This window comes from Pleurodeles waltl, chromosome 4_1, assembly GCF_031143425.1.
Source record: "Pleurodeles waltl isolate 20211129_DDA chromosome 4_1, aPleWal1.hap1.20221129, whole genome shotgun sequence".
In the NCBI taxonomy this organism is placed as follows: Eukaryota; Metazoa; Chordata; class Amphibia; order Caudata; family Salamandridae; genus Pleurodeles; species Pleurodeles waltl.
In genome coordinates this window covers 869,262,015-869,279,792 of record NC_090442.1, presented here as the reverse complement: position 1 = coordinate 869,279,792, position 17,778 = coordinate 869,262,015, and positions in this window count along the sequence as shown.

Here is a 17,778-nt window from a genome sequence, read left to right as displayed (position 1 = left end):
TGAATAATGACTGGTTCTTCGCTGTTGTCCTTCGTAGGCACCGTCAGCTGGGACATATGAGAAGATGGCGTAATCCTCCGGTGTACCGACCGCTGGTGGACCTGTTGACAATGGAAGAGTGATATGTCATCGTAACCTACCGGTTTGACCGTGCCACAATCCAGGAACTACGTACCCAGTTGGAGCCAGACCTGATGTCACCAATCCGCCATCTGAGTGGAATCCCCCCTGACGTGCAGGTGCTGTCAATGCTCCATTTCCTTGCAAGTGGCTCTTTTTAGACAACTGTGGCCATGGCATCAGGGATGTCCCAGCCTATGTTTTCCAACGTCTTGTCCAGAGTGTTGTCTGCTCTGCTGAAACACGTAAGGATTTACATCATTTTCCCTGAGGTGGGGGATTTGCCTACAGTGAAAGGTGACTTCTATGCCCTTGGACATATCCCCAACTTCATAGGTGCCATTGATGGGACTCATTTAGCTCTGGTCCCCCCCCACAGGAGTGAACAGGTGTACAGGAACCGGAAGAGTTATCATTCGATGAATGTCCAGATGGTCTGTTTGGCAGACCAGTACATCTCCCAGGTTAATGCTATGTTCCCTGGCTCAGTGCATGACGCCTACATCCTGCGGAATAGCAGCATCCCTGATATGATGGGTCAACTCCAGAGGCACCGTGTATTGCTATTGTGGGACTCTGGTTACTCCAACCTGTCATGGCTACTGACTCCAGTGAGGAATCCCAGGACCAGGGCAGAGGAACGGTACAATGAGGCCCATGGGCGGAGTAGGAGGGTGATCGAACGCACCTTCGGCCTCCTGAAGGCCATGTTCAGGTGCCTCCATATGACAGGTGGTTCCTTATTCTACTCACCGAAGAAGGTGTGTGATATCATCGACTGCTCCATGCTCCATAATTTGGCTTTGCGACGCCAGGTGCCATTTCTGCAGGAGGATGATCCCGATGACGGTGTTGTAGCAGCTGTGGAGCCTGTGGAGCCTGTGGACAGTGATGAGGAGGAAGCTGAGGAAGAAGACAACAACAACAGGGAGTCAGTCATACAGCAATATTTCCAGTGACACAGGTGAGAACATTTTCATTTTTAGCATTACATTAACTTTCACACGTCTACCTCTATCCTGTTTTTCGATTTAATTCACTATTTGGTAACTGAGTTGTACTCTCCCATTACGGTTTCACAGGTGTGGTTACCTACGTGTCAACTGCTTGCATCCTTCAAGGGCTTGTGATGTGTGACATAGGTATGTTAGCTTTACAATGCTACACCCATTATGACACTGTCATTGATAATACATTTTTACTAAACCACAGCCTGACTCCAGATTGTTTTGTGTTTCAAGGGTGTTTATTGAAGTGCTCAGAAATGGGAGGGGGGTGTAAAATGAGGATGGGTGATGGCGGAGGAATGTCCATGGCAGAGTCTAGTCTATTAGTCTCACAGGTGCACTGCCCATCTGGGCATGGGAAGTGGAGCTGGGGCAGTTTAAGTATGGACAGGGTACCAAAGTGGGACAGTGGGGGGACAATCAGGGTGGTCTCCTTTCCTGGCGGGGGTCTTGCCATCTTGCTCTGTCCTGTTCCTGGATCTCAGGGACCGCTTGCGTGGTGGTTGTCCGTCTGCAGGGGGTGGTGGTCCTGTGGCGGGCGTCCTGACCACTAGCGCCAGCGGAGGTGGTGAGCAGTTCATCGTCCTGGCTAGTGTCAGGGGCCCCTTGGAGTGCCATGGTGTCCCTCAAGATCTGCTGTATGTCCTTCAGCACCCCTACGATGGTGCTCAGGGCGGAGCTGATGGTCCTGAGCTCCTCCCTGAACCCCAAATACAGTTGGTCCTGCAGGCGTTGGGTCTCCTGAAACTTGTCCAGGACCTTCGCCATCGTCTCCTGGGAGTGGTGGTATGCTCCCATGATGGAGGAGAGGGCCTTCGTGGAGAGTGGGTTCCCTTGGCCTGTCCGCCCCCTGTCGCACAGCAGCCCTCCCAGTTCCCCTCTGTTCCTGTGCCTCCGTCCCCTGGACCGTGTGCCCATTACCACTGCCCCCGGGTCCCTGTTGTTGTTGGGGTGGTGGGTTACCCTGGGTGCCCTGTAGTGGTGGACACACTGCTGATTGACCTGTCCTGGGGACGGAGGTTTGGGCCCGCTGGGTGGGTGCTGTGCTGGTGTTACCAGAGGGTGAAAGGTCAGTGTTGGGCTGTGCCTGTGCAAGGGGAACCGACTGTCCCGAGGCCCACAATGGTCCGGGCTGGTCATCAGGATCCAGTAGGGCAGAGCTGCTCTTGTCACTGTGGGCCTCTTCTGGGGGTGGAGTGGTGTTGTCTGGACCCTCTGGTGTGGTGACGGTCCTTCGGGTTCCTGCAGGGGCATAAGAGCATGTTTATTGCACGTGTGTGTGTAATGGTGTGCAATGGGTGGGTATTTGTGTACCCCAGTGCAAGCATTCCTGTGTGTGGGGTTGTGTGATGATGGTTGGGGGGGTGTACTGGGTATGTGCAGTGGGCATGCTTTAGTGAGGGGTGTCCATGCTTAGTTGTGTCATGCAGGGCTTGGTGTTGGGATGGGTGGTTGGTGTCATGGGTACATTAGTGAGGAGTTGTAGTGATAGGGGAGGGGGGGAAGGAGGGGGTGTGTGATAGCATGCAGGTAGGGTGGGGGATATGATAGTTAAGATTTGACTTACCAGTTTCCCATCCTCCACCGACTCCTGCGAGGCCCTCAGGATGCAAGATGGTCAAGACTTGCTCCTCCCATGTTGTTAGTTGTGGGGGAGGATTTGGGGGTCCGCCGCCAGTCTGCTGTACCGCAATGTTGTGCCTGGAGACCGTTGAACGCACCTTCCGGCGTAGGTCGTTCCACCTCTTCCTGATGTCGTCCCTATTTCTTGGGTGCTGTCCCACGGCGTTGACCCTGTCGACTATTAAGCGCCATAACTCCATCTTCCTGGCTATTGATGTGTGCTGTACCTGTGAGCCAAATAGCTGTGACTCAACCCGGACGATTTTCTCCACCATGACCCTGAGCTCCTCCTCGGAGAAGCGGGGGTGTCTTTGGCGTGCCATGGGGTGGTGTGGGTGATGTGTGGGGTGCTGTATGTGGTGATGGTTGTGGTGAGTGTAGTGGTGTGTGGTGTTATGTGCGTGGATGTTGTGTGGGTGATGGTGCTGTGTGCCTCTGTGTAGTGGGGTTGTCTAATCTGTGCTCTCTCTCTGTCGCCTTCGTGAATAATTTTTGGTCGTAGGGGTTTGTGGGTGATGTGGGTGTGTGTTTTATATTGTATTGGGTGTGTGGGAGTGGTGTTTGTATGTGTATCAGGTGTGTGTATTTCGATTTGTCCAATGTGGCGGTGTTTTGGAGATGTGTGTGTATTTTGAGCACGGCGGTGTGTACCGCCAATGGAATACTGCGGTTGAAAGACCGCCGCGTGGATTCGTGGGTCGTAATAGCATGGGCGTGTTTCTGTTGGCGTGGAGGTGGAGGATTTGTTTCCGCCAGTTTATCACTGACCTTTGGTGTGGCGGTCTTGTGTGGGTGTCTGAATTTCGGCGGATTCCAAGATGTGTCATAATAGCTGTGGCGGAATGCCGCCGCCGCGGCGGTGTATTGGCGGTCTTCTGCACGGCTGTAAGTGCCTTTTACCGCCAATGTTGTAATGAGGGCCTAAAAGAGTTGCATTTACTAGTCCCACTCCAATCTAAACCATGTTGGGTAAGGTGTTAGACACTAAAGGGGTTACATTTACTATTCTCACTCCAATCTAAAACATTTTGGGGAATGGTGTTGGACACTATAGTGATGACATTTTCTATTCATAGTTCAATTTAAACCATTTTGGAGAAGACTTTAGACAATACAGGGGTTACATTGACTATTCCCCCTCAAGTCTAAACAATTTTATTTTTTTAACCAATTTTAATTGATTATTTTAGACATTCACATAGACAAGTAGTGTATTCGGATTCATACAGAAGTTACAATAACCGCAATTTCTACATTCGGATTGCATTCATGTGTAAACATAATATATGAGGCAGGAGTCATCGGTTCATTTTAGAACATGTAAACAATAAAAACAAAGCAGTCATAGCAGTTCATTGCGTTGCAGTTGAGATAATATATAAGATACATTGGGTATTTGTTTGATTGACAGTCAGGTTACCCCCTGGACAAGCAAGGACCCTCACTCTAGTCAGGGTAAAAGAGAATCACCCTCAGCTAACCCCTGCTTAAGCCCTTGGTAGCTTGGCAGAGTAGTAGGCTTAACTTCAGAGTGCTAGGTGTAAAGTATTTGTACCAACACAAACAATAACTTAAAGAAAAGACTACAAAATGACACAACATAGGGTCATAAAAATAGGAAATATTTATCTGAACAAAACAAGACCAAAACAACAAAAATCCACAATACACAAGTCAAGTTATGAATTTTTAAAGATTACATTCAAAAATAGCACAAAATGCTTCGATGAGGTGTCATTCCCAACAATCCGACACCAGCGGCACCGGCCACGGAGTCATGTAGACTCCCAGGTACAGTACCTTGGTGAAGAATGGAACAATCCGATGCGCAAAACGGATGAAAGCAAGCAGTTGAGACACCCCAGGTTCTCTGAGGAGGAGATCAGGGTCATGATGGAGAAAATCGTTTGGGTAGAGCCACAGCTATTGGGATCACAGGTGCAGCAGACGTCCATTGCAAGGAAGATGGAGCTATGGCGCAGAATTGTCGGCAGGGTTAACGCAGTGGGACAGCATCCAAGAACACGGGATGACATCAGGAAGAGGTCGAACGACCTACGGGGGAAGGTGCGTTCTGTGGTATCCAGACACCAGATTGCTGACCAGAGGACTGGCGGTGGACCCCCACCTCCTCCCCAACAACTAACAACATGGAAGGAGCAAGTCTTGGCAATACTGCATCCTGAGGGCCTTGCAGGAGTAGCAGGAGGACTGGACTCTGGTAAGACATATCTTTACTACTTTATCCCCGACACCCCACCTGCATGCCATCACATACCGCCACCCTTACCCTCACACCCATCACCCCAACAACCCACAGATACCCAGCTAACACAACCCACACATCCCAAAACCAAGCCCTGCATGTAACACTAATGCATGGACACCCATCACCAAAGCATGTCCAGTACAGAGACTCACTCATGCCCCAAAATCACCAATCACGCAAGGACCAAGCCAATAATGCAAGCACAGGAGTAGAGGGTCACTCACCCATTGCACAAGATGGCACACACAGATACAATAACTATGCATTTACACCCCAACAGGACCCATACCCAATGTCACTGGAGAGGAGGTGCCAGACATATCCAGTCCCCCCACAGAAGAGACCCACAGTGATGACAGCAGGTCTTCATGCCTGGATAAAGATGACCAGCCCGGCCCATCAGGGACCTTGGGACAGTTGGTTTCCCTGACACAGTCACAAACCACCACTGAACCTCCCCCCTCAGGAAACACCAGCACCCACCCAGCGGGCCCATCCCTCTGTCCCCAGCACACTTCAATCAGCAGTGTGTCCACCACTACAGGGAACCAACGCAACCCCATTAACACAGGACGATCAGGGACCTGGGGGCAGTGGCAGTGGGAACACGTTTCAGGGAACAGAGGCACAGGATAACAGGAAAGCTGGGAGGACTGCTGTGCGACAGGGGAAGGACAGGTCCAGGGAACCCACTCTCCACAAGGCACTCTCCAACATCATGGGAGCTTATCACCATTCCTAGGGGACCATGGGCACGCTACTGGCCAAGTTTCAGGAGACCCAGCGTCTGCAGGAGGAACACTACCTCGGGATCAGTCCATCAACACCACCCTGGCCACCATTGCCGGGGTGCTGGCAGACCTTCTTACCACCAGGAGGGACATAGTGGAACACCAACGGGCCCCTGACACTAGCCTGGATGATGAACAGCTCTCCATCTCCTCAGGCGCTAGTGCACTGGAGGCACCGCCACAGGAACAACAGGCCACCAGCACCCCACCCCCTGCAGATGGAGAACCACCCCGCAAATGGTCCCTGAGATCCACGAAGAAGACAGAGAACATTGCCAAGACCCCCGCCAGGAAATAAGACCCCCCCTGAATGTCACCCTTCTGTCCCACTATGTCACCCTGTCCATCCTTAAACTGCCATTGCTCCACTTCCTATGCCCCTTTGGACAATGCACCTGTGAAACAAATAGACAGGACTCTGCCATGGACATACATCCACCATCACCCCAGGCCATTTTACAACCCCCTCCACTTATTTGCACAGGAATAAACACACTTCAATCACAAAACAATCTGGAGTCAGTCTGTGCTTTCACAAATGTGTAATTGCAATATCTATGGAATATAGCAATGTCAATTTACTTGTTCACATACCAATATAACACAGCTGTAGGCCAGGAGTAAACATAGCAGAGGGCACAAAGTGGGACCCAGATCTTTGAAATGGAAAGTCGAAGTGACAAGTCAGTGTCCATACACTGAGTGAAAATGATAGACTTAGGCTAGCTCGAAGAATAGTATGAGATGTGGGAAGCAGTGACATCTTCTTATCTGTGTCTCACTGGAAGTATTGCATGATGATGTTGTTTTGGTTGTCGATATCCTCTTCTTCTGCCTCCTCTTCTTCACTGTCCACAGGCTCCACAGCTGCCACAAGACCACCATCTGGCCCATCCTCCTGCAGAAAAGGCACCTGGTGTTGCAAAGCCAGGTTGTGCAGCATACAGCAGGCCACGATTATCTGGCACACCTTCTTCGGTGAGTAGTATAGGGAACCACCTATCAGATGGAGGCATCAGAATCTGGCCTTCAGGAGGCCGAAGGTGCGTTCTATTATCCTCCTAGTTCGCCCATGTGCCTCATTGTAGCATTCCTCTGCCCTTGTCCTGGGATTCCTCACTGGGGTCAGTAGCCATGACAGGCTGGGGTAACAAGAGTCACCTGCAAATGTCGAGGGACAACTGTTAGACACACACTAACCCTTAGGAACAACCTCATACCCAGACACCTATGTCAACTGTATTGGGACCTTGGCCTCACCTATTAGCCATACACAGTGCCTCAGGAGTTGCCCCATCACATAAGAGATGCTGCTATTTTTCAAAATGTAAGCGTCATGCACAGAGCCAGGATACTTGGCATTCACATGGGAGATGTACTGGTCTGCCAAACACACCATCTGCACATTCATCGAATGTTAGCTTTTCCGGTTTCTGTACACTTGTTCACTCCTGCTATTTTTCAAAATGTAAGCGTCATGCACAGAGCCAGGATACTTGGCATTCACATAGGAGATGTACTGGTCTGCAAAACACACCATCTGCACATTCATCAAATGTTAGCTTTTCCGGTTTCTGTACACCTGTTCATTCCTGCCGGAGGGGGGGACAAATGTCACATGTGTACCATCAATGGCACCAATGATGTTGGGGCTATGTCCCAAGGCACAGAAGTCACCTTTCACTGAGGGCAAATCCTCCACCTGAGGGAAAACGATGTAGCTGCACATGTGTTTTGGCAGGGCAGACAACACTCTGGACAACACGTTAGAGAACATTGACTGGGACATCCCTGATGCCATGGCCACTTTTGTTTGAAAAGACCCACTGGCCAGGAAATGGAGTACAGACAGGACTTGCACTAGAGGGGGTATCCCTATGGGATGGCGGATAGCTGACATCAGGTCTCGCGTCAACTGGGCACACAGTTCCAGGATTGTTGCAGGATCAAGTCTGTATGTGATTATAATGTGTCTCTCTTCCATTGTCGACAGGTCCACCAGGGGTCCGTACACCGGAGGATGCTGCCATCTCATCACCTGCCCCAACAGACGTGCCCTATGTAGTAGAACAGCGAGCAGAGAGTCATCCAACACTGAGGTATCACAATGTGTTATTTGCAGAAACGTTAGTAATCCGCAATGTGCTGGTATCTGTCTGTATTCCTGGCCTAGATAGGTGTGATGCAGTTTTCATCCATCCCATGTGGCCCCCTGAAATGGCGGCTGCCTGACCTGTAAGGTGGGACAAGGGGATATGAGGTAACTGCGCTGGCATTGTACACTGTCGCGGTGGGAGGTCGAAGACCGCAGCACAATTCCGCATTGGTTAACATTGGGCCCTATGGGTCCCTGGAGCCAATGACGATGTATGCCGGTGGTGACGGTACGCACCGCTGCAGATGTGACTGCCATTTTCTGTCTGTTCACTCACTTGATACCTGACCTTCAACAGGAGAGGACCTACACTGCAAGTGCTGCTGTGACCTCAGTCTGGAAGCGACAATGGCTACAGTGTCTGGGGAAAGGGCCCCTGCCTTCACTTCGGAGGAGTTGAAGAAACTAGTGGATGGGGTCCTCCCCTAGTACACGCAACCGTACAGTCCTCCAGACAAACAGGTGAGTACACTGTGAGCATGCTGCATGGGCAATGCCTGCTTTGAGTGGTGTGGATGGAAGATACATGGGGGCTGAGGCCTGCATGTGCGGATGGTGAGTGTATGTGCGTCAGGGCATGGGTGGGAACTGGTGGGCAATGAGTATGACGGTCCGGACGGGTGAGTAATTTTCTTTCCCTCTGTACCATTCCTCTAGGTCAGTGCCCACCAAAAGAAGGGTATTTGGCGTGCCATTGCTAAGGAAGTCCGGACACTCGGGGTCTACCACAGATGGAGCACCCACTGCCGTAAAAGATGGGAGGACCTGAGCCGCTGGAGCAAGAAGACGCCAGAGGCCCAGCTGGGGATGGCCTCCCAACGTGGAAGGGGTGCCCATCGCACCATGACCCACCTGATGTCCCGGATCCTGGCGGTGGGCTATCCGGAGTTGGATGGGCGCTTGAGGGCATCACAGCAGCCACAAGAGGGTGAGTACACTCTCATTCAGCTGACCCTGCGTGCATCACAAGGTGTCTGGGTGGGGAAGGTGGGCAGTTGGTTCCCCTAGGCCAGGACGAATTTGGTAGGCAAGGTCCCTTGTGAGGCAGGCTATGTGGCACCCCAACCCCACTAGTGGTAAGAGTCTACACCTAGTCAGGCTCTTGTGACTTACAGGTGTGCAGCAGTTGGGCTTAGGCCTCATACCCCATGGTCAGGTGAATTTTCTAGGAACTGTTTGTGCATGGTGTAGTGCTGAGGGCTGCTCCCTGTGTGTTGTGTCCGCCAACGGTAGTGGTGTTGCATGCACATGTTTTTCTTCTGTCTCCCCCCCTTTTTGTGGTCTTCCTGTTCTTGTGAGCAATAGCATAATCAGGCGGAGGAGCAGTGGCACCAGAGCAGGAGGGAGCTACAACCCACTTGGCCCTGGAGGGTGAAGCAACGGAGTCTGAAGCCACCAGTGGGACGGAGGGCGAGGGAAGCTCCATGGCAGAGACAGGAGGGGACACCAGTGACAGTGACTCCTCCTCTGATGGGAGCTCCCTTGAGGTGGTGGGCACCTCTGTGCCCACCATATCAACAGGTACAGCTGCCACCTCCCCTACCAGCACTGCCCTCCCAGCAGCCCCTCAGCGTGTGTTCTGTGCCTGCTCACCCAGGAGGGTGGGCATCTCCTTCGTCCCAGGCACCTCAGGACCTGCCCCAGTCAGCCCTGCTGCCCTCAGTGATGAGGCTATTGACCTCCTGAGATCCCTCACTGTTGGGCAATCTACCATTTTGAATGCCACCCAGGGTGTTGAGAGGCATTTGCAACAAGCAAATCCATACCTGGAGGGCATTCATTCCGGGCAGGCGGCCCAACAGAGAGCATTTCAGGCTCTGGCCTCAGCACTGATGGTAGCCATTGTCCCTGTGTCCAGCCTCCCCCCCTCCAACTTCCTCCACCCATATCTAATCCCCTGTGCCTCAGCCTATCCCAAGCACACCATCAGAATAGCATGCATACACATCAACACACAAAAGTGGCTCCGGAAAACATAAGCACCACACATCCCACAGGCACTCACAGAAGCACCATCCCCATGCAGACAGAGCAACATCCACTGACTCCACTGTGTCCCCCTCCTCCACGTCCTCCTCCTCCCTCCCTATCTCATCTCCACTCACACCTGCATGCACTACATCCTCAGCCACTACCTCCATCACCACAGACCGCTAACGTGCAATCACCATCCCCACTACCATTCACACATCCCCTTTGTCCTCTCCCAGTGTGTCTGTGAGCCCTCCTCCCAAAGTACACAAACGCAGGCATACACCCACTAAACAGCCATAGCAGCCATCCACCTCACAACAACCTCCAGCCCATGCATCTTCACCCAAATTCAGCAGACGTACACCTCCTACTACCACTACCTCTTCCTCCACTCCCAAACCCCCTCCATCTTCCCGTCCCAGTGTGTCTAAAAAACTTTTCCTGGCAACCCTTGACCTCTTCCCTTCACCTCCCCCCGTCCTTCCCCTAGGGCCAGGCTTTCCAGGTTCTAGCCCAGCACCACAGCCACCAAATACCCAGACACAGTGGTGCCAGCAACTGCGGGGTCATCGAGTGCGTCACCCATCAGGGCTGCCAGTGTGCCACTTAGCGAGACCAAGGACATTCCGCCACCTGCCAAGGTGAAAAAGGTGCCCACATCCTGGAGGGAGAAGCCGCACCTACCAGCCACCAAGGGCTCAGCAAAAACAAAAGGGGATAGTGGCAAGACAACTGTGACACCATCAAAGGTAGGGAAAGGACAAAAGCAGAAGAGCAGGTCAGGACAAGGCACGGTGGCACCGACTGATGGACCAGTGTCACACCTTCTGTCCACGACCACACCAACCTGTATGGTGGCGAACACCGCAAGCTGCCCCGCCACCACAACCGCCACTTGCCCCGCCACTGCACCACCACCTGCACCGCCACCTGCACAGCCTCAGCTGCAGTCCCCAGCCTTTTCCCCAGTGGGCAGCCTTCTGAATCGGCAGGAGATGTTCTGCTGTGTCCCTCAGCAGGTGCTGACCCATGCACCACTGCCAGCACCACTGCCAGCACCACCGCCACAGACACCGCTGCAAGCACCGCCACCAGCCCCGCGATGTGCTCGAACAGTGGCACCACCGCTGACATGGCTACCATCCCCAGTGGTCAGTCGTCTGAGGCTGGAGGAAACTTCCTGGACCCTGGTCAGCTTCCATGAGGCATTACTTCCATCACTGTTTGTACCTGTAGGTGGAAGGCGAAGCCGCAGCAGTGTGGGGTATGTCGCTGCCTCCATGGCATATCATGCTACCTGTACCTCGGCAATCTCGTGCCACACACACCCAGGTGAGGGAATTGTACTGGCCACACTACATGTGCAGCACTCTGGGCACCATGGCCCCTCCAGAACCAGTGGAGAGATACATCCACTACCTCAGTCCTTGGCAGGATGAAGTACTCTGGGCACCATGCCCCCTCCAGAACCAGTGGAGAGATACATCCACTACCTCAGTCCCTGGCAGGATGAAGCACTCTGGGCACCAGGCCCCCTCCAGAACCATTGGAGAGATACATCCACTACCTCAGTCCCTGGCAGGATGTCGAGAGGTGAGTGTCTTACCTTCTGTGTACTGTTTCCGCCGTGCTTTTGATAGCATTGGTTCCACCCCGGAAAAGGTGGCGGATAGGCCTCTTATAATAGTGTGGGCGGTACTTTGTCCTCCGCCTGTCTGTTGGCGGTTACCACCACGGTGTTTGTTTCTACCGCCGTGGCGGTCGGAGTGTTAAAGTGGCTGTCTGTGTGGGCGGTTTCCGCCATGGTCGTGATTCCATTTTATTTTCCGCCGGCCTGTTGGCAGTATTACCGCCACTTTAACACCGACCGCCAGGGTTGTAATGAGGGCCAGTATGTCCTACCTTAACCATACACTGCACCCTGTCCTTGGGGCTACCTAGGGCCTACCTTAGGGGTGTCTGACATGTATTAAAAGGGAAGGTTTAGGCCTGGCAAGTGGGTACACTTGCCAAATTGAATTTACAGTTAAAAACTGCACTCACAGACACTGCAGTGACAGGTCTGAGACTTGATTACAGAGCTACTTCTGTGGGTGGCACAACCAGTGCTGCAGACCCACTAGTAGCATTTGATTTACAGGCCCTGGGCACCTCTAGTGTACTTTACTAGGGACTTACTAATAAATCAAATATGACAATCATAGATTAGTCAATTATATATAATTTACACAGAGAGCAAATGCACTTTAGCACTGGTTAGCAGTGGTAAAGTGCTCAGAGTTCAAAAGCCAACAGCAACCGGTCAGAAAAAATGCGTGGCAGGAGGCAAAAAGATTGTTGATGGCCCTGCATAAGCAAAAAAGTCTAACATGAACCCCTACCAGCCTAAAGCCGGGGGAGAAAAATCAATACCTTGATGTACTTCCCTGATTGGGGCACAACAGCAGGGGCATGTTCCAGTTCTACGCCTTCCTGACTCCAGTTGGATCCCTCTGTCCATACTCTCAGGGCCCACTAAGCTAACCCCTGGGGAACCTTTCTCCACATCCGCAGACACCATCTGTGCAGCACCTAACTTTACTTTGCTCACAGATGTATCCCAATGGGCAGATAGTCCCACCAGGGACAACACAGTGGTCTTGCCCACTCCACCCCGGGATGTGACTCTTGTCCCCCTCAGGGGCAACTCTGTCCACTAGGACAGCAAGCCATAGCGACCCCTGACAACTGTCAGGGATGAGAGCCCGACCTCAGGCCTCTCCAACCACTGTGACTGTGGAGAGTGGGGGGCGGTAGCCTCAGGTGCCTGGCACCCTTTGACCGCTCTGTTCCACCAGGTCAGGGATGACAACCTGACCCTGGTCTTCCCCTCTGGGGTCCTGTACCCTCTCTCCAGGAGCGGCACCCCCAGAGTCCAAAATGGTCAGGGTGCTTGTAGAACCAGTCCTGCACAATTCTTCCACCAGTGCAGGGATGTTAACCTGTCACTGGTTCTCCAACCTGGTCTCTGTACCTTCAGGTTGGACCAGGGCCAGAGGTGAGGCTTCCCTCCCCCTGCCCTCCCTTCTGGTGTCCTGTACCCCCTACCTAGGAGTGCCCCCCCAAAAGACAACATCCTCAGGGAGAGTACCCCTTGAAATCACACCAGTGGGGTGATTGGGCAAACCGCCCCCCCACCATTCAGGTCAGAGTTTATCCCCTGCACCTGATCCTCTAGTCCAGGGTCTGTACTCACAGACTGGACCACCGCCTGGCAACCAAGGACTTCCTGGGGGGCATACCTACCCCTCCACCAGGTCAGAGTTCACCCTCTGAACTTGGTCATCCAACCCAGAGTCACCACCCTGCGGTTGAACCACTGCCTGGCGCACCAGGACTTCCAGGGGGGCACGCTTACCCCCCTCAAGGGACACACTGTCCCCAAGGGCCACACAAAAGTCTGGCTAGCGCAGGTCTCCTGACCTCTGCCCATCTGACAGAGTCTGGATTCCCCCCAACCTAAAAATGGTCTCACCAAGGTCATACCTGGGGTGGTCTGCTCTCAGAGCTGACCCCTGACCCTCCTGGTTCTCCGCTGGGGTCCGCAACCCCCTCTCAACCCTCTGTCTGGACTCCTGCACCCCCTCACTAGGAGTGGTACTGCCAGATACCAGAACTGATGGGTCATTGACTACAGCCACCCCTCAAGTTCTCCTGACACTGTGGGATCTCCCTCAACAGATGTCCCTACGGTACAGGCTAGGCTCGCCTCCTGGTGTTCCCTCATGGAACTGTCCAGGACCTGGGACCAGATCTCTGGCACCTTGGGCCTCAGCCCATCCCTATTCCCTCTCCTCTGAGACTGGACATGGGGTGCCTCACCCATCCCACTACACTGGGACCTACCTGGGACACTACAATCCTTCCCTACCTCATCTTGTTTGGAAATAACTCGACCACTCCTCTCAGGAGCACCTCCAAATGCCTCTTCAGACTCTCTGGTACTCACCCAGAGGTCTGCCTCCAGTGTAAGTTCCCTGGGGTCAGAGAACTCACACTCCACCTGGTTTTGGTGTATCTCTGGAAAATAAGGACTAGACATATGCTCTCCAGAAATTACATCACTCAGCCCCTCACATGAATTAACCAAACTACGGTTCACCCAACCATCCAGTGACTCTGCCCTGTAGACGTACCCCACATCACCCTCCTGAGACTGGTGAGACAGTACCTGACTTTCCCTGACACTCAACCCACACTCTTCTGGCATGTCTTTATACTCCATAACCGGGACTTCTACCTGGGGGGAACCCCTCTCCCTGTCACTCTCACCTAGAGTCAGTAGAGTGTCCCTCCCACCAGTAGGAATATGACTCCCCATGCCAGTTCCCCAATCCACCTCAGGGCCCCTGCGCATCACTGGAGCTACCTCATACCCTTGAACCTTCTGGGGTGTGTTAACTCCCTCCTTCAAGTAGGGCACCACATCTCTGGGCATGTGCACTTCTTCAGCAGCACTGGATATAAAATTGTTGCTGCCACCATTCCAGCTGGACTCAGTCCTCATGACTTCCAGACCTTTCACTTTTAGCTCATAAGCCAAAATCATCTTTTTTACCTCTAAGGACACCCTCATTTTCTCCAACTCACTCCCTCTCTGCCTGTCTGTCCTGCAATTCTTCAGGAGTCAGACCCTTAGATGAGACACTGCTACCTATCCTGGAGACCCTCCCCCCTGGTGTAACAGGTACCTCCACTACACCACTGTGTAGACTCTGCACTTCCTCATCCTCTGTGTGCCCCCAGCCTCCTTGACTGTCACCCAGGCCCTCAGTGCCTTTTGCAGCTCCCGCTTCCTGGTAGAGCTCTTAACGGGACAGGCAAGATCTTTACAGAACTGTTTCAATTGAGCAACTGAGTACCGCTTCAGTTTCCCTAACTCAAACACAGCTCCTGCTGTTGCATCTTCAGATTGAGACATGAGGGCAACAAGTGCAAAGTTCCAAAATTAACAAAGAGGTCACCAAAACTATGGAAGTAGAACAAAAAGGAGTCCCAAAAGAAAAAAAGAAAAATCACCAGACAAGTTGTATGTGGCCACGTAAGCCTGAGTTCAAGCAGTAGTGTACACTTAATTACTGTATGTCAAGTACAAATACAAGTCCCAATCCCAACCGCTGATCACCAGTGTTAGAAATGGGGTCTTTGGTTGACAGTCAGGATACACCCTCTTCAAGCAAGGACCCTCACTCTAGTCAGAGTAAAAGAGAATCACCCTCAGCTAACCCCTGCTTACCCCCTTGGTAGCTTGGCACAGCAGTAGGCTTAACTTCAGAGTGCTAGGTGTAAAGTATTTGTACCAACACACACAGTAACTTAAAGAAAACACTACAAAATGACACAAAACAGGTTTAGAAAAATAGGAAATATTTATCTAATCAAAGCAAGACCAAAACGACAACACTCCACAATACACAAGTCAAGTTATTAATTTTTAAAGATTAAATTCAAAAGTAGCGCTTAGAAACACAAAATGGTTAGATGAGGTGTTAACACTGCATCGTGATGGAGTCGTTCCCAACAATCTGACACCAGTGGAGCCTGCCACGGAGTCACGTAGACCCACAGGTACAGTACCTTGGTGAAGAATGAGAACAAGCCGATGTGCAAAGTCAGCGATCGCGGCTTCTGTGCGAAACGTTGAATCCACGCACTTCGAGCGGCATCGGTCACGGCGTGGTGCGGCAACTGCTACGGAGTCACAGACTTTGGCGTGGCTGCAGCGGTGTCGGGCCTGCGAAGGTCATCGCGTTCCAGGGAAGATCACGGAGTTGGTTGCAGGCGGCGTCACCGGATTCAGCACCGGCATCGGTCTGGAGTCGTCCGAAGTCGATTTCCTTGAGTTTTCACCAGCTTTTCCTTTCGATGGTCCAGGGACTGGATAGGGCACCACTTGTCAGGGCAGGAGTCTCTCCAGAGACTCCAGGTGCTGGCAGAGAGAAGTCTTTGCTGTCCCTGAGGCTTCAAACAACAGGAAGCAAGCTCTAAATCAAGCACTTGGAGATTTCTTCTCAAGATGGAAGGCTCACAAAGTCCAGTCTTTCCCCTCTTACCAGAAGCAGCAACTACAGGATAGCTCCGCAAAGCACAGTCACAGGCAGGGCAGCTCTTCTTCCTCAGCTCTTCAGCTCTTCTCCAGGCAGAGGTTCCTCTTGTTTCCAGAAGTGTTCTAAAGTCTGTGGTTTAGGGTGCCCTTCTTATACCCAATTTCTTCTTTTAAGTGGGCCTAATTCAAAGTAAAGTCTCTTTTGAATGTGAAATCCAGCCTTGCCCAGGCCAGGCCCCAGACACTCACCAGGGGGTCGGAGACTGCATTGTGTGAGGACAGGCACAGCCCTTTCAAGTGTTAGTGACCACTCCTCCCCTCCCTCCTAGCACAGATGGCTCATCAGGAAATGCAGACTACACCCCAGCTCCCTTTGTGTCACTGTCTAGTATGAGGTGCAACCAGCACAACTGTCAAACTCACCCAGACAAGGAATCCACAAACAGGGAGAATCACAGAAATGGTATAAGCAAGAAAATGCTCACTTTCTAAAAGTGGCATTTTCAAACACACAATCTTAAAATCAACTTTACTAAAAGATGTATTTTTAAATTGTGAGCTCAGAGACCTCAAACTCCACATGTTCATCCGCTCCCAAAGGGAATCTACACTTTAATCAGATTTAAAGGTAGCCCCCATATTAACCTATGAAAGGGACAGGCCTTGCAACAGTGGAAGACTAATTTAGCAATATTTCACTGTCAGGATATATAAAACACATCTTTATATGTCCTACCTTAAGCATACACTGCACCCTGCCCTTGGGGCTACCTAGGGCCTACCTTAGGAGTGTCTGACATGTAAGAAAAGGGAAGGTTTATGCTTGGCAAGGGGGTACACTTGCCAAGTCGAATTTACAGTTAAAAAACTGCACACACAGACACTGCTGTGGCAGGTCTGAGACTTGATTACAGATGAGGGTGGCACAACCAGTGCTGCAGGTCCACTAGTAGCCTTTGATTTACAGGCCCTGGGCACCTCTAGTGCACTTTACTAGGGACTTACTAGTAAATCAAAAATGCCAATCATGGATAAGCCAATTATATACAATTTACACAGAGAGCATATGCACTTTAGCACTGGTTAGCAGTGGTAAAGTGCTCAGAGTTCAAAAGCCCACAGCAACCGGTCAGAAGAAATAGGAGGCAGGAGGCAAAAAGATTGGGGATGACCCTGCATAAGCAAAAAAGTCTAACAGTATTTTTTGCATTTCTCCCTCTCATAATTACCGATCCTACATTACTATGGGCCTCATTACGAGTATGGTGGTCTAAGGACCTCCACACTTGGGTTGACGGTCAGACCGCCGCACTCTAGGCAGTCTGACCACCACATTACAACCCTGGCACCTGGGTACCGCAGTCACCACCAGAAACATGGCTCCCAATGGGCTGGCAGCAGACTAAGTTGTACTCAGCCACATCGGTGCTGAACTCAGTGCTTCCTGCCTGATGACAACCTAGCTTTCCTGCAGCCATTCCATAGCAGGGTCCCACCATTAAAAGGCTGGCAGAAAGCCAATCCTGGTGGCCACAGGGGGCCCCCTGCTTTGTCCATACCCTTTGCAGACAGTGCGCATTCCGATGGTGCTGGTGTGCTACTATATTGGCCCCAGTTCCCTTAAAGGAGCCAAGACCAATATATTAGCACTGTTCCCGCTGTCAGCCCAGCAGGGATGTGTAATACAATGTTCCTGGCGGCCAACCCAGCAGGAACATTGTAATATACTTCGGGGGAAGCCACCAGTATGACAG